Source organism: Zophobas morio, unplaced genomic scaffold (assembly GCF_036711695.1).
Source record: "Zophobas morio isolate AGI-343-1 ecotype UQ-CSIRO unplaced genomic scaffold, CSIRO_AGI_Zmor_V1 ptg000012l, whole genome shotgun sequence".
In the NCBI taxonomy this organism is placed as follows: Eukaryota; Metazoa; Arthropoda; class Insecta; order Coleoptera; family Tenebrionidae; genus Zophobas; species Zophobas morio.
The window spans coordinates 14,785,657-14,809,066 of NW_026972117.1; the positions used below are offsets into that span (position 1 = coordinate 14,785,657).

General features: G+C 29.3%; 1 protein-coding gene and 1 non-coding gene across 5 annotated transcripts in view; both read right to left on the reverse strand.

Annotated features, from left to right (window-relative positions):
- The window catches only part of LOC135127835 (puratrophin-1-like), a 529,067-nt gene that overhangs the window by 334,780 nt on the left and 170,877 nt on the right, over positions 1-23,410 (reverse strand). The gene's annotated exons all lie outside the window — the stretch shown is intronic.
- On the reverse strand, positions 3,652-3,758 carry LOC135128476 (U6 spliceosomal RNA). The gene has a single exon (XR_010280421.1). It is a non-coding gene; the product is annotated as a U6 spliceosomal RNA (small nuclear RNA).

Below are 23,410 nucleotides of genomic sequence, written 5' to 3' on the forward strand. Positions count from 1 at the left end.
TTCACTGTTTTTCATTAAATGTGGCATATTAAACGGAACAAGTACACCTATTTTTTCAAACAGGTAAAAAATATGACAGTTGGTCGAAAACAAAAATCGAAACCAAAAACCTATAAATCTAAAACTAATAATTCAAATAATTTAGATTATTAACATCTTAAACTTTATTTCTAAATTTCTAAAATAGTCGCCGAATTATATATTTTAAAAGCTCTATAATTTTATGGTTCAAAAGTAAAATTTTTAAATTTTCTGAATACAGAAATACATCTGACAGTCATAATACATACTGTACCTTACAACCGCAAATGTCATTTATATTTAAATTCAGAAAATCACTGGCAACAGTTTGTATATTTTTCAAAGTGTTAAATTATTTCTTCTCATAATATAAAAAAGAAGATGCTATACTTTTGGAACTTTCCTGTTGAAAAACAACTTTTATCTTAAACGATACTTTTAGAAAATAAAAAAAAACGCGATATGTATATAGTAATTTACAGCGAATTTTCCTCGCTTCTGAAATACAACCAAAATAACCTACTACCATTTTCTGGAATTCAGTAAAACTTGTTTAACATGGCAACGTCGCATCAAAATTTCAAAAATTAAACCAGCATATAAAACTTAATAACAGACCAAGACATACAAATGCCACGCGGGAAGCAAAAACAAAAAATTGATCGAAGGTAATTTCGACAGAACTTCCCTCGCGCCTGAAGTACAATACAACTTATCCAACGGTTTCGAAAATTTATAAAATTTGATTTTGCGAATTTAACTCTTTGTTTTTTATGATAACCTCTATAAATTAAAATAAAGATATGTGTGTAGTAAAGGTAGGTAAGTTAATCGCATGTTTCAAGTGAATTTTTCCATCGAAATATTAAAGAAAACAGTGAACTGCTAATGGTTGTTCTGCTATCGAGGCATTTTTCCAAGAAACCATAAACTCAGAACAGAAAACGAACACAGGCGACGATCACAATTATTTACGACTTTTTTCGCTCATTTGTTAACTTGCTTATACTTTTTTAAATATTATTTATCCAAGGTTACACCCTCTGAAGTTCAATCCAACAATTTCAACTTCTGCGAAAAATTATAAAATTCAAATAAATCTTATAATTTAAAGTAGAAATATGTGTAGACTGCGAAAGTACACGTCTAAACCTGTTACGATAATAATAATAATAAACAAAACCAAGGTAGATTCCTAAACCAGAAGTAGAAGAGTCTATTATTTCATAAAATTTGGGTAACCTTAATTAGGGAATATAATGATCGCACATCATAAAATTGATTCGTTTCAAAATTATTAGAATTCCTGACAAACGAAAGAATTCAAAAAAAAACAAAGCGAACAATTTTAAAAATCCTTGGGCCCCAAGGTTAGTTAAAGACATATTTGATATTTCACTATATTTTGATTAAGTACTTTAGTAGATAGATGAAATCGATCGGAGTTTTAACATTCAAAATAATTTTGGAGATCTTGTCTTGATCCATCGTTTTCTTCATTTTATAATCACAAAAAACTTAAAAAATGTCCCGAATGAATATAATAGCGATTAATTTTTCACATTTTTTAAGCTATCCATTTTAACAGATATTTTATTTTTGTAAGTGAACGTCAACATAAGTAAATTTTTGATTTTATCGAATTTTGACTTCTGAGCTTGATAATGTATTTTTGAGTTAGTTGTATTCGAAGCATAAATGAAAGTAATTTTTATGGGACAAAACAAAAATTATTACGTGCTTGGGTCCAACAATTCTTTTTAATTTAAAATTTGTTTACCCGCATATTTCTAGTCAATAGAAGGACTGACCTTTTTTGGCATACACATAAAATTTTGACAATGAATATCTCAAATATGAATCTAGGAACAAGAAAACGCGAGTTTTCAATGCATTTTGCGTTTGCGCATTTCAACCCTTTTATTAACCTTATCGTGTTGAGGATTTTCTTTGAACTATGACTCCCTATAACTTCAGTGGAAAGCCGACCAATACTGCCCCTACCACAGACACAATGATCGGAATTGGTAATGCGAGCCTCACCTAGGCAGAGGATATTGTGTATCGATTCAGGACAGTGATAATTTCTTTCTTTTTCGAGTTCCGAAGGAACAATATTCCTGCGCACTATCATTATTTTCTTGTCCATTAATTGAAGACTAATTTTTTTTTTTTAATTTTTTCGCTCTATGACCTTATGTCTCTTTATTATTTCGTTATACAAATAAACAATCGTATTCGAAAAAATGTCATATGATAGGTCATTCCATCAAAAACAAAAACTGGGAGGGATGACTCAAAAAAGACAGGCTAGTTCAAGTTAGACGAGAAGCAGTGTGACCAACCGTATAATAATTATCGTAAAATTACAACAACGTAAGTTATGGTTATATTAATTTCAGAAGTTTAAAAATGATTAAAAGTTGGAATAAAATTGAAATGAAGTTTTAGTTACGTTTTTATTTTACTTCTTTTTTAGGAAATGGGACAATATTTAGAGATGACATAGTTGGCAACATTGCCGGGAGCCAAATGAAATTACTACAACTCTGAACTATTCGTATGTATAGATCTAGGGAACGAAATGACTAAGGCAATGAATTCTTGGAACGTTATTGGCTCCGATAGCGAGTAAAACTTCGATGGAAACAGTATAACAAGTTCCGAAAGAAAGTAGCCGATCGATAAAAAATAAATTAATTAGTAATGTAAATAGGAACAAGTGGCTTTCAAGGTTATGATAATTGATAATTACTTCGTTGAATGGAAATAGATTACCGCCGATGTATGAAATTATTTTCTAAGAATAATACAATATTGTGACCCAATTTATTAAATATTTAATTATTAATCGCACCTAACCCACAAACTAAAATTTTATATGATTAAGACCTTTCCAAGCCAAACGCTCGACGTCCATCTCTCGACATTCCCCTTCGGTAACCCATAACCCAACCTTTTCGCTCTAACCTCATTAGTATCGAACGCATTCAATCGTCAACAATCATCTACATAATTGCTCCCAAGACAATTAATTGTTGCAAACTATCGCAACAACCCATAAACCAAAAGCGCCGTGTTTGTTAGTGACAATCCATGAGAACAATATTGTAATAACTGGATAGAGAACGTCGGTTTTGCAATAATGCGCTGGGTGTAGTGGTGCCCAACCACACCTTTACATCACACAAATAAATAGGTACCCTTTGACATGGTGCGGCATTAAATTGCGTCATTAAAGGCGGCAGACAGGCCTCCAAGACGTACTCATTTAGGTATTTCTTTTTCTTGTGTTATATAGTCCATTGTTCGAAACTGTGAGCTTTCTGACTCATATAACCTGATTGATTGGTTGCAGATTTTATCGACGGTTTAAATTGGACTGCGGCACAGACGCAATAGACGGCGCCATCTAGACGAAACGTGGCCGACTAACAGCTGGCACAGAAAAGTGTACGGTGCTCGCATCTAGTATGCGGTGTACGAAGCAAGAAAGTGAAAGCATAGAGCACTGAACCGTAAAGGTTGGAAACTCGGCTGGCGCAAATTATTGATTATAGTAGTGTTACTTAAAATAGCGTAATATACATAATCAGTTTCACTTGTTTTTATTTACCAAAAACAAAAACAAAAAATGTGGAACGCTTCACGATTTTGCGTGTCATCCTTGCGCAGGGGCCATGCTAATCTTCTCTGTATCGTTCCAATTTTAGTATATGTACCGCCGAAGCGAGTACAACTTCTGTGGTGTGACAGCCTGTATATACAGTTAGGGCGGCTAGACAAACGTTAGTGAGATGTAACGACCTTCAAATGTTACGCTGTTATCAACTACTAATTTATTGTTTATTTTATATCCATGGCCTATTATCTTATAAATACAAGTTACTTAAATAAAGTTGCATACAAAATTGTGTTTTCAGAGGTTAGATAAGGTTAATTAATTGCATTTTAAATTAACAACAACAAAAATAAACATACGTTAATGCAATGTTTGCCTTTAATCCACTGTTCATAACGGAAATAGTACATAAAGTGCACCTCAAGGCTGGATTTTAAATTTATATTAACAGTATTGTATTGTAATATGTATATTTTTAGAAAATTTTCGCCATTATGTACTCTTATAGGTCAGCTGTCGCTTCTGGGTAATCTTGACTATGGAATTCACAAAATAATGAAAGTAGTAATATTCCGAAAATTAAAACTAATTTAAAAAGTTTTTGATTTGAATTTATAAAATTATCGAGTGCAAAATGGGAACAACAAATCCAGCTTCCTCGAAAAATTATAATTAAAAACAAAATTATAAAGTTCTATAATTTTTTCATTTTTTCAATATTTGATTTTTCACTACTTCGATTTTATAATTTTTTCTTTTTTCAATTCCAATTTTTTCATTTTCCATTTCTACAATTTTTCGATTTGCAATTTTTCATTTTTTTTTTGTTTCCTCCGTTTTAAAATATGCACCTCTCGAGATTTACTTTTAAAATTTTTCAGTTTTTCGATTTTACAAGATTTGGATGTTTCACTTTTTCGATTTTGCAATTTTTAGATTTGCAGTTTCACGAGTTTTCAATTTTAAATTTTTCAATTTTTCGATTTTTGTACTTTGAGATTCATGTATGTATTAATTTTTCGTTTTTTTCAATTTTTGCGTTTCTTCAATTCTTGATTTCAAAATTTTTAGTTTTCATTTTAAATATGTAATAGCTATGATTTTTAAAATTTTTCACTTTTTCAATTTCACGATTTTTCAATATTTTCATTTTTCAACTATTAGATTTTAAAAATTTTTCATTTAATAGGTTTTTCAATTTTTCGATCTTTAAATGTTACAGTTTTTCGACTTTACAATTTTGTCGATTCTATAATTTTTTCATTTCACAGTTTTTGGGTTTTCCAATTTTTTGGTTCGATCCCTTCTTTCTTTTTTTCCAATTTTTTGATTTATTAATCGTTTTCGACTTGTAAGTTTCCCGATTTGAAATAGTTATTCAATGTTTCGATTTTTGGTTTCTTCAGTTCTTCAACTTGCAATCTTTCATTTTTACGCTTTTTCGATTTTGCAATTTTTCGTTTTTTTAGTTTTTCGATTTTTCGAATGGAAAAAATAGAAAAACTACAAAATTGTAAAAACGAAAAAGTACGAAATGAGAACTTTGAAAAATCTACAAATTCACAAATCGAAAGATTAAAAACTGAGAAAATTAAAAATGCAAAATCAAAAAACCAAATATCAAATCGAAATATTGCAAATTAAAGAAATTTTAGACATGTTTTAAGTTTCTTGTTGTCGAAATAAGTCTGCACATATCGAGAAAAAAAGGCAAAATGTAGCCCCGCCCACCCGCCCTATCTCAATTGTGATGATTCTTTTTGATGTATCGTGAGCCAAGAAGGCGGAGCTTAACTGTAATATTCTTATTTCTCTACGAGAAATTCAAAACATGTTTAGAGTATCGTGTCGTTCAAAGAATACTATGTATATTAAGAAAACATTAAACCCAAAGATTAAGCCCCACCCACACCTGTCCTGAGCTAAATAGTAATGAAGTTTTCATTCAGACATAGGGGCGGGGTCTAATTGCAAAATCCATATTTCTTTACAAAAATGTGGCATTTTAAACGTGTTTTACGTATCTAAGAATAAAAAAAAATCATTACAATTGAGATGGCCGGGGCTTATATTTTGGCTTTTTTTCTTAATATACGTAATATTTTTTGAACAACACAATACTCAAAAACATGTTTTTAATTTCGTGTAAAGAAATACGTATTTTGCAGTTAAGTTCCGCCCCCTTGGTTCGCAGCGAATAAAAAACATCATCACAATTGAGATAGGGCGGGTGGGCGGGCTTACATTTTGCCTTTTTGTTGAAATATGTGTAGACTTCTTTTCTCAACATGAAACTTGAAACATGTTTAAAATGGAACAATATACGGAAATATCCGCCGCATAATTGCAAAATGCATACTTCCTTGCAAAAATGTACTAGTTTAACCACGTTTTAAGTTTCTTGTTGTGAAAATATGGCCATTAAGACAAAAAGGCAAAATACAAGCCCCGCCCGCCCGCCCTATCTATTTTTTATTCGTCGTAAGCTGAGGGGCGGAGCTTAATTGTAAAACCCTTATTTTTCTACCAGAAATTACCATGCGAAATATGTTAAGTAATCGTGTCATGCAAAGGAAACTAAATGTATTAATTAAAAAAGAAAAGCAAAACAGAAGCCCCACCCATCCGTCTCGATCGCAATCGTGATGCATTTTTCATTCGTTGTCAGACCGAAGGGCGGTGGCTAATTTCAAAATCGATACTTTCCTACAAAAATTTATCTATACTAACTTTTCCACAGCGTTTGGCCATATCGATCATAACCTCTTGATGAGGAAACTGAAACACCATGTTTTAACTTTCTTGTTGTCAAAAGATGGCAACGTATATTAAGAAATAAAAGGCATAACTTGATGCAAAATTGAAAAATTTAAAAAGCTGGAAAATCGAGGAATTGAAAAATCAGAGATTGAAAATTAGAAAAATTGGATAAACGAAAAATGATAAAAAATTGAAAAGAAACATCGAAAAAAATAAAAGAAAAATTGAAAAAAATTCAAAAATGAAAGAAAATGAAAAAACGAAAAATTGTGATATGTATAAAAAAATTGGTCGAAGCTAAATAAATCCAGATTTATAATTTTGATTTTGCGAATTTTATTTTTTTACCCTTATACAAAATTTTATGATCGTCATCAACAAGGACACGTATATCAAGTTCGATATATGCAGTGTAATAATAACAATAACAGTTACTGTATTCCGAAATTTCCGAAAAAATGGAGTGAGTCGCTCTTGATTTTAATTAACAAAATAAATTGCCCCATTCATAATTTTTTTTGAGTCATCCTGTATTAGTAATTCTAAAAGCTATGAGTATACATATGTTTCAGAGAGGATTTATTAGGCAAAATTTTGCGATGACGTCATCAGTTTTATAGAAAGAGATAAACGAATAATTTAACGATTGACGATTAACGATTTGCCACCATTACGATAACCTTAAAACGTTTGCAAAATTTCAGAGTATTCGGTTTCGCAGTTTCAAAGTTATATTACAAAATGTTATACAATTTTGATTTTTTTTTTCCAATAAGCTCTCGATGTCTGGGGTGAAAACTCAAAGCAGATTCATATTTACTATTGAAAATTTTGGAGATGACGTCATCCCATTAATGGTGGGGACAATTAGCCAAGTTTTATAATGTTTTACCATCTGCATAATATTTCTAATATATACACAAAATTTGGGAACAATCGGTGCAGCAGTTTCGGAGATTCACTTAGGACGGCTAGACAAACATTTTTGAAAAAGTAGGTCGCTCGTTTCATTCTACGGTATGTGTCAATTTTTGTTGTTGTAATATGTTGTTATATGTACGTCAGGAATACCATGTACATGGTAAAACGCTAAGGAAAATTTGTCTCCCCTTTAACAGTTTAATGACGTCTATTTACTTGGTAAATGTACCTGAAATTTTACCATAATCCTATACTAGTGGTTTATGAATTCGCCTTAGATTTTAGCCCCAAGCATTAAAGTGCAAGCAATGTTACGTTTGGACTTGGAACGCGAAAACACACGAGGTCGCCGGTTCGATCTTCTCAAAGACCTCTTTTTTTCTTACACTGTCATTAGTATTATCTATATATTTGTTAAATTCCATTACGAAGTGAAAAAACAAGAAGCAGTTTCTATGGCTTTAAAGGCAAAATATATTTACCAGAAGGTATTATTATTATACAGTTTTTTAATTGTTTATATAACTGAACTCAAAAGGTCAATTTAATAATACAAAAAGTAACAGAAAATGAATTACCACAGCAGCAGCCTGAAAAACACATAAACAAACAAACAAAAAAATAATTAATTTCACAACGGTGTATTGACTGGTCGTGACTTTTGCATTAATTAAATTTTGTGAGCAAAAGTGGCTAAGAAGAAAAACACAACATGTTTGACGGAAAAAAGTGGGTTAACCCTAAACGTAGAAAAACACAAAAGAAGAAATCCGTAATTTCGATTCTCTGCTTGCACAAGTACTTTGTCCAAGTTTCAGATACCTGGTTAAACTCCACTAACTTTCCCAATATTTGCAGTCTAATTAGCAAATGCGATTCTCCACTTCTAGGAAAAAGCAAACACTAATAAAACCTTTATTTGCAAAGGTTACAAATAAATTATGTAATACTTAAGTCTTAACTAAATCAAATAGATCCTCGATTAGCATATTTGTTGCTACCGCTATTCATGTTGTTCCACTATCATACGATTGTCCCTGTTTACATATACCAATTAATTGCCAGTATTCAAGTTCAAGTACGAATCAGCCTCTGGAACCCGCTTTGAACTCAAAATAACCCATTCATCTCCCAGCCTACAAATTTCGCGTAGTGCCTCGTCGCCCACCCATTTGACGACAACTGTATATTTACCCATCGAATTTGCAAGCAAACGTGAATCATGACACTATTACACAAGTAAATAAATTGAATTTCGACATGGCAGGGCAACATCCATCCCACTTTTAATCCCAAATGACTCAGTTGTCGGGCATTATATAATCACATTTGAATTATTAAACGGAAACATCGTCCGCGGACGTTTTTTCGCGGCAAAATTACAGTAATCCAGAAGACAACCATGTGATTATCTCAACGAGAAGATCTCGAGCATAATCTACTGTTTCAGAACATCAAATGTTTTAATTACCCAGCGAATTTCTCCTTAATGGTCCAAATTATCCGCCAAGAAATCCGAAGGTCTGATAACGTCTAATTAGGAAATTTCTCCGGATTGTCTTTGAATTCATTCGATTTAACACGACAATTAAAAGTCGCGACCGAAGAAAGTCACGTGAGAGAATTTGGAGGAATGCAATTGTGTTGTTTTGCTTCCGCAGAGGTAACATTGACCATGAAAACGGTCCCAGAATTCGTGGGCTGCTGGTGGAGGCTGAGTGATAGGCGGACTGTTAATTAAAATGAAAGAGAAATTATCCCATGTGTTTATGGAACAATGCTGACGTGATTTACCCGATGGTACACATTGTGATCTTTTTCCCACGGTTAGTGCGCGTGGTGATCTCTCTGAATTTTGGCAACTGTAACTGGCGTTGAATGTGGTGTCAATTACCCGGAATTTTCCGTCTCGATGGTGCGAAGGTGATAATTGTGGCCTAATTTTCATGCATCTTTCAAGAAAAGTCGATTTCTTCATTGCACTCGGTTGCATCCTCACGCTACGGTTTTATGAGAGCCGTAATTTGCATGTAAATTACTTGAAGTTATTTCTATGCAATATCGGAGTAATCATCAGAAAATGCTGATCTCGATAATCTTAATCAACTTTCACGAATTGTACGTTTTTATGTGTTTTTTTGTGAAGTCAATAGACCGAAACAAGGGAAACGCGTGTATTTTTAATGAGACATAGGTGGGTCATTTGAAAAAATCAAGTACTTTGTTTAGAGACTTTAAAGGAAGGAAAAAATTTCACACCGGCGCGTAGAGGATCTGTGCTTTAGGCAGCACCGTTCTTATTATGCATAAATTAAGATGTAGTTGACTTCCCAAGATAAAAGGCATAGTAACCTACTAAAAGGAAGCCCACGAAGATCTTATTATGGCAGGCAGTGGCGTTTGATTTTTAATTACACAAGTTTTACTGTTACGCTTTTATTGTTACTAAGTTTTTTGACTGATGTTATATTAACACACTATGAATAGGTTTTTATTTAGAACGAATTATAATAATTATTATATAAGGATTTTGAAAAGTAATGTTGAGTCATGGTTAATAAACTCGTTACCACTGTCGTATTTAAACCTCATTTATTTTAAACAGCTGGGGTTTGTGAATTTTAAATTGATTGTATTATGAAGAATTTTAAAAAGAGACAATGGATTGTAAACCCGTAGCACTAATATCGGATACTAAAAACCAATATCGTGTTACCAGCACTGGAATTATTCTTATCAGATTAATTTTATATCTTAAACTATTGTCCAGTCACTTCTATAGTTGCCAACCTATTAAACCATACGGAAAACATTTCATACAGATTTATTATCTTGGTTGGTGAGTCTCAATTTTTTTCCTGAATTTTTCACATTTCTTAAACCGATTTTTAACAGCATTAACGTTCTTAAATTTCTTGAAAAAAATGTTCTCGAGAATTCTCAAGTCAGTTTTTGAAAAAGTGCGTCAAGTGTAATTAATTTCCGGTTATTCTAGATCAGTGTGACTTTGCACTACAATTAAAGACTAAATAATTTAAGTGTTCTGCACTGATTTGCTTTTTGTTTAATAGTCGTTCCGATTAGAGATCTATTTATATGCAAAATAACGAACGAAATAATCAACAAATTTTTAATTTAGAGGTTATTAATGTTATTAGCTTATAGTGAGATTAAATCAGAAATTTCTATAATTAAATGTAATTCTGCTATTTGTATTATTTATTCTTTTTATCGCTGTATTCTAGACGAAGGATCGTCTAAACGCTCGAAACTGAAATAAATGTGTTAACAGTTACAGATTAAAGTGTTTTAAAGATGGGAAACTTGATTGGCAAAAAATAGCACGAGATGCTGTTTCCGCTTAGATTTGTGAGAAATCAGTGCATATTTTGACAATTGCAATTGCAGTTTTAAATATTCAAATTTTCCCACAATACAAGTGGTTATCAAAATCGAACTAGAATTTACCGTTTTCTTGAGATAGGTGGCGAACTTTACATTCGAGAATTAATTGGTTACCAACAAACGGCCAAAAAAGCTTGACAAAGTTAGGTTATGACTGACATTTGTGACAGTCATCAATCGTCAGAACGAGACGGCAAAATTCACGAAATAACTTGATGGGTAATTACTTATAATCATTTGTATTTTAAATCAAAATACTGTATTTTCCTTTGGTTTTTCGATTGCGTGATTTATCAAATACTCAATTTTTAAATTTTTCGATATTTTAATTTTCCCATTTCTCGTTTTCTCGATTTTCAACTCTTCAATTTTTTGATCTTTTAGGTTTTTGTTTTTTCATTTTTTCGATTTCTCAATTTTTCAATTTTTCGATATCTTAATGTTTAGATGTCTCACTTTTGGCATTTTTGTTTTTAGATTTATCAATTGTTGGTTATTGGAGTTTTGGGATTTTTCGATATTTTAATTTTTTGATGTTTTCAGTTTTAGATTTTTCGATTTCTCTATTTTTTAAATCTTCGATTTTTCAATTTTTCGCTTTTTGAGTTTTTCAATTTTTCAGTTTTATAAATCCTTCGATTTCTCGATTTGTCGTTAGCATATTTAGATTCCTCGATTTTTTGATTTCTTAATTTTTAAATTTTTCCCGTCCTCAACTTATTAATTTCTCTATTTTTTGATGCTTCAGTTTTTCATTTTTTCGATTCTTCAATTTTTCGACTTTATAATTTTAGTTTTTTAAATTTCTTCATTTCTGGTTTTTGATTTTTTAGTTTTTCGTTTTTTTTTGTTACATTTTTTTATTTTTCAATTTTTCAATTTTTCAATTTTACGATTTTTTAATGTATGTATTAATATTTCAATTTTTCCATTACTCGACTTCTCGTTTTGTCAATATTTAAAATTTTTAGATTTATCGATTCCTCAAATTTTCAAAGCTTCAATTTTGGAAATTTTTCCTTTTTTGAATTTTCCCATTTTTCGATATTTTGACTTTAGATTTTTCAATTTGTCGACTTCTTGAGCTTTTGATGTTTCGACTTTCGATTTTCCGACTTTTCAGGTTTTTGGTTTTTCAAATTTTCAGTTTTTCGCATTTCGAATTTTCGATTTCCGAATTTTTGATTATTCAGTTTTTCGATTTTCAATACATATTTAGATTTTCTGATTTCACAGATTTTTGTTTTTTCGAATATTTGCTTCATCGAATTTTCGATTTATGGGTACATATTCGAATTTTCAGTTTGTTCCCTTTTCTATTTCTCGAATTTTCAATTTTTCGATTTTTCAACTTTTCAATTTTTAGAATTTTTGAATTTTAGATTTTTCAATTTTTCCATTCTTCAGTTTTTCGATTTTACGACTACATATTTTACTTTTCCATTTTTCGAATTCTCGAGTTATCAGATTTTGGATATTTTAGTTTTTGGATGTTTCAGTTTCGGAATTTTTCTGTTTTTCCAACTATCAATTTGAGTTTTAGGGTTTTTCAATTTTTCGACGTTTTAATTTATTGATTTCTTAAATTTTAGATTTTTCGATTTCTGTATTTCTCATTTTTTAAATTTTTCGATTTTTTAGTTTTATCAATTTTTCGACTTCTCGTTTTTTCAATGTTTAAAATTTTTCGATTTGTCGAGTTTTTAAGCTTTCAAATTTCTCAACTTCTTGATCTTTTGATGTTTCGACTTCTCGATGCTTCAATTTTTCAATGCTTCGATTTTTTGCTTTTTCGATTTTTCGGCTTTTCGATTTTTCAAATTTTCAATTTTCTGAATTTCGAATTTTCGATTTTTCTATTTTTCGATTTTCTGATTTTTCGATTTTAGAATTTTCGATTTCCGAATTTTTGATTTTTCAGTTTTTCGATTTTCAATATTTAGATTTTCGAATTTTTGATTTTTCACTTTTTCGATTTTATTTAGCTTTTCGAATTTTCCATTTTCTGATTACACAGATTTTTGTTTTTTCGAATATCTGATTCATCAAATTTTCGATTTATCGGTATTCGGATTTTCAATTTCTTTCCTTTTAGAATTCTCGATTTTTCGATTTTTCAATTTTTCGATATTCCAAATTTTCAATTTTTAGAATTTTGGAATTTTTGTCTTATGATTTTTTTGAATTTTAGATTTTTCAATTTTTCCATTCTTCAGTTTTTCGATTTTATAACTACATATTTTACTTTTAGATTTTTCGATTTCTCGGTTTTTCAATTTTTCGATATTTTAGTTTTTCGATGTTTCAGTTTTGGGATTTTTCTGTTTTTCGATCAATCAACTGTTGGATATAAGAATTTTGGGGTTTTTCGACTTTTCGATATTTTAATTTTATGATTTCTTAAATTTTAGATTTTTCAATTTCTGTATTTCTCGCTTTTTTTTTTATTTTTCAGTTTTTCGATTTTTCAATGTTTCAGTTTTTAAGTTTTTGGATTTTTCAGTTTTATCAATTTTTCGATTTCTCCATTTATTCAGATTTCGATGTTTCGTTTTTTCAGTATTTCTTTTTTTTAATTTAGATTTTCCGATTTTTTAAATTTTAATTTTTCAATTTTTCAATTTTAGCCTATTTCGGTTTCTCGATTTTTGGATTTCTCGATTTGTCAATTTTTCAACTTCTCAACTTTTCGATCTCTGTATCTTTTGATGGTTCGATTTCTCCATTTTTCGATTTTTCCATTTTCCAATTTTTTCATGTTTGGATTTTTCAATTTATCGATTCTTCAATTTATCGATTTTTCAATTTTTTTAATTTTTGATTTTTTGATTTCCGCATTTGTGGTTTTTCGATTTATTCAATTTTTCGTTCTTTTAGTTACATTTTTTTATTTTTTCGATTTTTTAATGTTTTAATATTTCAATTTTTCTATTTCCGACTTCTTTCGGTTTTTCAATGTTTCAAATTTTTCGATATCTGGGTATTTTAAGTTTCCGATTTCTCAACTTTTCAACATTCAGTTTTGGGGCTTTTTACATTTTTGGATTTTTCAATTTTTCGATATTTTAATGTTAAATTTTTCGGCCTGTCGCTAGATTTCTCCATATTTTGATGTTTCGATTTTCCGAGTTTTCGGATTTTCAATTTTACAAATTTTCAATTTTTGAATTTTTGATTTTTCGAGTTTTCGATGTTTTTTTTTCTAGATTTTCGAATTTTCGGTTTTCCGATTTCACAGATTTTTGTTTTTTCGAATATCTGGTTCATCAAATTTTCGATTTATCGGTATTCTGATACTCAATTTATTTCTTTTAGATTTCTCAAAATTTATTTCTTTTAGATTTCTCAATTTTTCGATATTTTAGTTTTTCGATGTTTCAGTTTTTGGATTTTTCTGTTTTTCGATCATTCAACTGTTGGATATAAGAATTTTGGGGTTTTTCGATTTTTCGATATTTTAATTTCATGATTTCTTAAATTTTAGATGTTTCGATTTCTCTATTTCTCGCTTTTTTTTTATTTTTCAGTTTTCCGATTTTTCAATGTTTCAGTTTTTAAATTTTTCGATTTTTCGGTTTTATCAATTTTTTGGATTTCTCCATTTGTTCAGATTTCGATGTTTCGATTTTTCAGTTTTTAAATTTTTCGATTTTTCAGTTTTATCAATTTTTCGATTTCTCCATTTGTTCAGATTTCGATGTTTCGATTTTTCAGTTTTTCATTTTTTTTTTAATTTAAATTTTCCGATTTTTTAAATTTTAACTTTTCAATTTTTCAATTTTAGCCTATTTCGGTTTCTCGATTTTTGGATTTCTCGATTTTTCAATTTTTCGATTCTTCAATTTTTTCATTTTTCAATTTTTTAAATTTTTGATTTTTTGATTTCCGCATTTGTGGTTTTTCGATTTATTTATATTTTTTAATGTTTTAATATCCCAACTTTTCGATTTTTCTATTTCCGACTTCTTTCGATTGTTCAATGTTTAAAATGTTTCGATTTCTGGGTATTTTAAGTTTACGATTTCTCAACTTTTTAACATTCAGTTTTGGGAATTTTTAAATTTTTGGATTTTTAAATTTTTCGATATTTTAATGTTAAATTTTTCGGCCTATCGCTAGATATTTTGATGTTTCGATGTTTCGACTTCTAGGCTTTTCAATTTTACAAATTTTAAAATTTTCAATTTTTGATTTTTCTACTTTTCGATGTTTAATATTAATTTAGGTTTCGAATTTTCGATTTTCCGATTTCTCGGATTTTTGTTTTTTCGAATAATTCATTAATCGAATTTTTATTTATCGGTTTTTTAGTTTTCCAATATTTCGATTTATAAATTTTCATTTTTAGAATTTTGGAATTTTTGAATTTTCAATTTTTCAATTTTTCCATTCTTCAGTTTTTCGATTTCTCAACAATTTTGCTTTTCGATTTTTTGATTTCTCGAATTTTCGATTTTTCAACTATTTTACTTCTCGATTTTTTGATTTCTCAAGTTTTCGACTTTTCGAGTTTTACAATTTCTCAATTTTTACATTCTTCAGTCTTCACATTTTTCAATTTTTTACTTTTCGATTTCTCAAATTTTCAATTCCATTCTTCAGTTTTTCGATTTTTCATTTTTTTTTTGCTTTAGGATTTTTTGATTTCTCGAGTTCTCGATTTTTCGATATTCCATTTTTCGATTTTCGATTTTGAGTTGTTACTAACGCTACTGATTTTTATTTTATAGAGATAAGAAACAACAATCGCAAAATTAATTTAATAACTTCTCAAAAAAAGGAGATTTATTGGGTTTTACTTCCAAGTCAAGAAGTTCTGTAGAAATAACCTTCTACCAATCTTTTTGAATGCAGTATTATTTTACTAAGAAATTGTCAAAGAAGGCAAAAATTTGAATTTATTTAAAATATTAAATAGACTAGTACTATACTTTTTTTTATTTTTAAAAGTACAAATCAACCTTGGTTAGTTAACTGAGAGAATAAGGACCTTATCTCTCTTTTGTCATCTCGAGTTCTCATTATTTTAAATATTATATTATAAATTTCGGCTACATCACAAGTAGCAAAAAACTATGACACAATTGTTAAAATTCACCAGACACGGAAGTAAAAAAAAATGTCTCCCAAGCAAGATAATATCAGTTACTCTTTTCTAACGAAGTAGTACAATAGACATTAATGTGTTAATTCATAAGTTTAGTTTTTTTTTACCGTAACGTAAAATAAAAAGCAAACATAATTATAACATAAAGACTCAGTATTGATTAGTGGAACTTCTTCAAAACAGAACTCGTGTCTACAATCGATCGTTCTTACGTACTCCAGACGGTAATAAATAATAATTGTAATCAGGTTATCGATTTTGCATTTATTTAAATATTTATTGTAATGTAATTTCTCGTCTTCCTTCAAAACTTCTTCCGTATTTTTGTATATTTTTTCATCTATGGTGTAAAATTTGCACTTCAATATCTATATTGTATAACATAAAGCGGTCAACCATTAACCTTCACCACTAAAATTTCCTCGAAACACCAACTATCTCAAAACATTTCAGTTAATTCGAATTAAAAACCCAACCCCACCTCAAACCCATTAGACTCATTCAAGACAGTGAAGCCTCAACCACTCCCCAATTAACGCAAAACCACATTAAATTTTTATACGACTTCCGGAACCTTCACCCGATAATTCCAACCCCCAGAACGAGCAATTTCCATGATTATTAATAACTCAGTAGTTCAAAGGCTCCGCGTTCGAACAATGCCCCCACAGCGTTCCAAGACGACGAAGTGTCAATAGACAATTCCATATCGTGTGAAATGGCAATGTTCCTTACACGGAATACGATGGTAGCCCCATAATAAAAAACAAAATGAATCACTGAAGAACAGCAGGATCCACCAAACATGGGCTAAAAGTGAAAAATTATGCCTACGCGGCCCATATGGCATTGGCCCCATTAAACCCACATCCGCCGTGCGGCGATTCTGACCTTCCTCACACCTTCGAATTTGACAGAGAGGAATTTTTTGACGGAGGTTGGGAGTGTGGATGGTTTTGGAGCACGCTGTGGAAAAGTGGAGTGGTGTTGATAAGAATTGCACAGTGTGACGGAAGTCGGGTGTCAATCGGTTATCGGGTTATCGTTCGTCAAAAAAAAAGTGATAAAAAATTAAAATTAGTGTTGACTATAATTAGATGGAGTCCTTTTTCTTTATAAATAGTAAACAATTATGTACGTAACGGTTTGGCGATAATAATAATGATGCTAACTTAAAAAGAAATATTTAACTTGCTATTATTAAACAATTTACAAATTTCGAAATACAAAAAACTAAATCAAAGTTCTTCTGTTCGTTGTTTCTAATGAATGGGAAGATTATTACTAAATGGTACCTCTCAATTTTCCTAACATGGGTGATTTGGCCTTATAGGTTGAAATCCTAATCCTATTTTATTGAAATTAGTACCAACCTTAAAAAGAATACGATAGACAACAAATTTTGTCAGAATTGTTGGGTATGTATTTTTTACCGATTTAATCTTTAGTCTCTTCAAATTTACGTAAACAAAAATCCACACTCACAAATCTATTTTGTTTTCATTGTGCCAAAAATATATAAAATTTCTAAATAAAAGATAAACTTGATCTGTTATTGTAAGTTTTATCTTCCTGAATAGAGATCCAAATGTCAGTACTTAAACAAAGTGAATAAACTGTTTTTACAACTACTTTTACCAGCTATTTTACCATTTTCACGACATTCCTAACATACATATAAAATATGACAATAACCTACAAAGACAGGAGACAAACAGGCAGCCGGAAACGGAAGACCTACTTTTTCATACTCTGGTATCGTAAAGCGTCGAAAAAACTTTAAAATAGCCATTCGCCGAATGGACCGACCCATTTACAATACTTCTCAAATTTTCCCTCCAAAAAATTGACGCCATCTCAAAATTTTGATTAAGTAAGTATGTATATGTAAATTTGACTTAACCTGGCAACGTGACATGCTCCTTTACAACTGGAGATTTCGAAAAAAAAAAAGAAGTTTGACATGCTCCTTTACAACTGGAGATTTCGAAAAAAAAAAAGAAGTTAAGACAATAATCGCAACATCTAGAACATCTTGAGAAACATTTTTTCAAAATTTTAAAAATACCCGCAACAAATTTTGAAACAAAAAAATCAAGATTCTGAGAAAAAGTGAAATTCATAAAAATTCAAAACTTTCCAAAAAATATTAATGTCAATAAAAAATGAGATTAAAAAAACTGTGGAGATTTAAACAAATACAAAAAATTCATCAGCATCCGATTTATTTTGGGAAAAATGTAAGGACGACATAAATTAAAAAAAAAACACGTGTCCTGAGAAGAAAAAAATTAACTGTGGAAATTTTGAAACACAAAGTCTTAGGACAAAAGTTTCTTTCTACATCCGGAATATATTGAGAAAAAATCTAAAGACTTTAAGATTCCGAAAAAAAGTGGAATTAATGAAAATTCAAAATCTTTCGAAAAATTATGGCAACAATGAAGTAATTAAAATTGAATTTATACAACAAAGGTTGAAAAATAAATCAAAATTCCGAGAAAAAGTGATTTTAGTGAAAATTCAAAACCATTGAAAAAATCATGGCAAAAATTGAATTTTTTGAAAAAAAATCTCCAGACAAAAATTTCAGCTTCTAGAACGTCTTGGGGTGGAAATATCAAAACCTTCAAAGGATAAACAAACTTTGACAAAAAACAAGATTTTGAAAAAAAAATACATTCATAAAAATTCAAAGCGTTCAAAAAAATATGAATATGTCTGTAAAAAATGCGATAAACAACCTGGGGGGAATTAAAAAAACAAAAATTCATCAGCATCCGGATTATTTTCGGAAAAATATCAGGACGAAATAAAAATAAACAAGGGTCTCAGGAAACTGAAATTGATAAATATTCAAGAAAATGGTCCTGTCAATATCGAAGCTGAAATTTAAAAAAAAAACTGTGGAGACTTTGAAAACACAAAGACTTATGACAAAACTTTCTTTTTACGTTCGGAATGTATTGAAAAAGACTCCAAAGACTTTAAAAATGCACACAACAAATTTTCAAAAAAAAGAGACTGGAAAAAATTGAGTATCATAAAAAATTCGAAATTTTCAAAAAATGTTAAAAACAAAGCTGGGATTTAAAAAAAAGGGGAGTTTGGAAAAAAAATTGAAGATACAACAAACGTTGAAAAATAAATCAAAATTCCAAAAAACGTGAAATTAACGAAAATTCAAAATCTTTAGAAAAATGATATCAACCATAAAGTAATTAAAATGGAATTTATACAACAAACGTTGACAAATAAATCAAAATTCCGAGAAAAAGTGAAATTAATAAAAATTCAAAATCATGTCAAAAACTGAATTTTTTGAAAAAAAAAACCCAAACAATAATTTCAGGTTCTAGAACATTTTGGGGTGGAAATATCAAAACCTTCAAAGGGTAAACAAACTGAGCAAAAATAAGATTAAAAAAAAGTGAAATTCATAAAAATTCAAAAGTCTTGCAAAAAATGTTAATATGTCAATAAAAAATGCGATTAAAAAAAACAAAAAATTCAGTAGTATCCGGTTTATTTTGGGAAAAATGTAAAGATGAAATAAATTTAAAATAAAACAGAACAAATTTTCAAAAAAAAAGTTTCTGGGAAAAAATGAGCATCATAAAAAAATCGAAATTTTCAGGGAAATGTTAAAAAGAAAGCTCGGATTTTAAAAAATGTGGACTTTGGAAAAAAATTTGAAGATATGTACAACAAACGTGGAAAAATAAATCAAAATTCCGCGAAAAAGTGAAATTAATGAAAATGCAAAGTCTTTGGAAAAATCATGGCAAAAATTGAATTTTTTGAAAAAAAATCTCCAGACAAAAATTTCAGCTTCTAGAACGTCTTGGGGTGGAAATATCAAAACCTTCAAAGAATAAACAAACTTTGACAAAAAACAAGATTTTGAAAAAAAGAATAAATTCATAAAAATTCAAAACTTTCAAAAAAATATGAATATGTCAGTAAAAAATGCAATAAAAAACCTGTTGGTAATTAAAAAAACAAAAATTCATCAGCATCCGGATTATTTTCGGAAAAATATCAGGACGAAATAAAAATAAACAAGAGTCTCAGGAAACTGAAATTGATAAAAATTCAAGGAAATGGTCCTGTCAATATCGAAGCTAAAATTAAAAAAAAAAAATGTGGAGACTTTGAAAACCAAAACTTTCTTTTTACGTTTGGAATATACTGAAAAAGACTCTAAAGACTTTAAAAATGCACACAACAAATTTTCAAAAAAAAAGAATCTGGAAAAAATTGAGTATCATTAAAAATTCGAAATTTTCAAAAAAATGTTAAAAACAAAGCTGGGATTTCAAAAAAAGGGGAGTTTGGAAAAAAAAATTAAGATACAACAAACGTTGAAAAATAAATCAAAATTCCAAAAAACGTGAAATTAATGAAAATTCAAAATCTTTAGAAAAATTATATCAACAATAAAGTAATTAAAATGGAATTTATACAACAAACGTTGAAAATTAAATCAAAATTCCGAGAAAAAGTGAAATTAATAAAAATTCAAAATCATGTCAAAAACTGAATTTAAAAAAAAAACCCACACAATAATTTCAGCTTCTAGAACATTTTGGGGTGGAGATATCAAAACCTTCAAAGGGTAAACAAACTGAGAAAAAATAAGAGTAAAAAAAAGTGAAATTAAAAAAAATTCAAAGTCTTGCAAAAAATGTTAATATGTCAATAAAAAATGCGATTAAAAAAAACAAAAAATTCAGTAGTATCCGGTTTATTTTGGGAAAAATGTAAAGATGAAATAAATTTAAAACAAAACAGAACAAATTTTCAAAAAAAAAGTTTCTGGGAGAAAATGAGCATCATAAAAAAAGCAAAGTTTTCAGGGAAATGTTAAAAAGAAAGCTGGGATTTTAAAAAATTTGAAGATATGTACAACAAACGTGGAAAAATAAATCAAAATTCCGAGAAAAAGTGAAATTAATGAAAATCTTTCAAAAAATTATGTCAGTAATTAAAATTAAAATTGAATTAAAAAAAATCTCCAGACAAAAATTTCAGGTTCTGGAAGGGTAAACAAACTGACAAAACACAAGTGAAATTCATAAAAATTCAAAATCTTCAGAAAAATGGGATGCTGATAACGAAGTTAAATTTAAATAAAAAAAAGTGGGGATTTTGGGGATAAAAAAAAAACAAAATTTTAAAGAAAAAAATTAAGATTAATAAAAATTCAAATTTTTCAGACAAATATTAATAAAAAAGCTAGGATTTAAAAATGCTGGAAATTTTGAAAGAATAATCTAAAGCCAAAAATCTCAATATTCAGAGTACTTTGGACAAAATCTCAGGGTCTTAAAAAACCATCCAACAAACTTTTTAATCATAAATTAAAATTCCGAGGAAAAGTGAAATTAACAAAAATTCAAAATCTGGAAAAATGTCGCTGTGTCAGTTAGTAGGGAAGTTGAGATTAAAACTGGGGTTTAAAAAAATTCTCAAGACAAAAATTTCAGCATCTGGAATATTTTGGGGTGGGAATGTCAAAACCGTCCAAGGGTAAACAAATTTTGTCAAAGAACAAGATTTCGAGAAGAAGTAAAATTCATAAAAAATTCAAAATCTTCAGTGGTGTCAATGACGAACCTGGGATAAAAAAAGTGGAAATTTTGGGGGAAAATGCAAGATCTTAAAAAGAGCATATCTACAACAAAATTCTGAAAAAAATAGATTAAAAATTATTCAAACTTTTTCAGAAAAATATTAATAACGAAGCTGGGATTTCAAGAACTGAGGATTCTGAAAAAAGATGTGAACACAAAAACTTCAAGATTTGAAAGGATAAAACAATTTTTGAAAAATAAATTAAGATTCCAATGAAAAATGAAATTAATAAAAATTCGGAATTTCTCGAAAACTGTGAATGTGTCAGTAACAAACCTGAGATTAAACCTGTGTATTTTTAAAGAAATCTGAAAACAAAAAGTTCAAGATTAGGAGTATCTTGGGCAAAATCTCAGGATCTTAGACAAGTGAAATTCATAAAAATTCAAAATTTTTATAAAGATGTTAACATGTTAATAAATCATAAGAATAAAGTTATAAAATAAGATTTTACAATTTTTCTTAGAGCCTACATAGCAGAATTCTTTGAAACTGACCTGAAGACACTATATTGATTTAAAGATTTAATGAAATAAAATAACTGTCAAGCAGCTGCAATGCCGAGCTCTTTATTTTAAAAACAAGTTTGATGACCTTCTAGACGACTTTTTTTCGATCGTAGGGTGCAAAATTTCTGAAAAATAATTTATGATTTTTTTTATATACCCGTATAAAATTAAAAAGACCTCACCGAATTATTCTGGAATTCCAAGAACACAGTAAAATTTGTTTATGATGTACATATCAAAATTAGAGTATTTATCCCCACTACAAACATTATGACATCACAAAGCTTTATTCAGCAAAACTCACTTGGAGTGCATACATTTCCATTGTTACTTTAATAACAATTTAAGAATGTCAAGTCAAACGTGCTTAAAACCTCTGAAACAATATTGTTTATGTTATCCTGTCTTATGTAATAAGAAATAAAATGTCGTTAATATCGAAACCATAGCAGAAATTCCGTGTTATAATTCACTCATTAATTCCTCGCTTCGAACAGGCAATTAATTTTATACTACTTATTCTTATATGTGTTCTTTACTGTCATTATTAACTTCATGATCTTGTTCTACCCTTGACCGCTATATTCTTCGCCACTGTAAATATTTTAAGCGTAAAAAATTGGTCTAAAGAGTTTAGACAGTACTTCCCTCGCTGTCGGAAACTTGACGACTGCATGCCTATTGTGTTTTTTTTCTCATTACATTTTTGTAGTGGGAATTTAAAAAAAAATTGCGATGACCTCATCAACATTTTTTCAAGGACACGTATATCAGTTGGGATAGATGTAGTGTAATACTAAGAATAAAATTATTATATTCTCAAATTTTCGGGAAAATGAATTGGGTCGTTTGAATATTGATTTGTAATAATCAATAAAATAACGAAACAATTTACTCACGTATACCTACGTATCAGAGGCAACTAAAAATCGTGTATGTATAAACATTGTTAATTTAAGATGACAGGCGTAACAGCATACGTGAGAGCCAAACACAGAAACTGTAAACAAAACGACCGTCGGTTTTATTGCTTCGACTTCCGCTTATTATATAAAACATTGGGTTTTATTTTAATTCTTGACGGTGAAATTCACAATTGGTTGATTATAAACATGTCTATTTCACATTCGCGGAACCAAGTGAACGCATAAAACAAATGCAGGTCTGTAATGTTAAACTCGATGTAAATAAGCGTGCTACCCTTATGTTTCAACCGAGTTTTTCCTTTAACAAATTTTGTGTCTACCAAATTGGGTTGGTTGGGGTGTAATACTAATAATAAGTGTTGCCTTTAATTTAATCAATAAAATAAATTGACTTCATTAATTCTTTTGAACCACCTCTTAAGAAAATCTAAAAAATATGAATGGAATGATAAATCACAAGTACAAACTCATCATATTTTTTGCATTTTAGATAGGATTTATT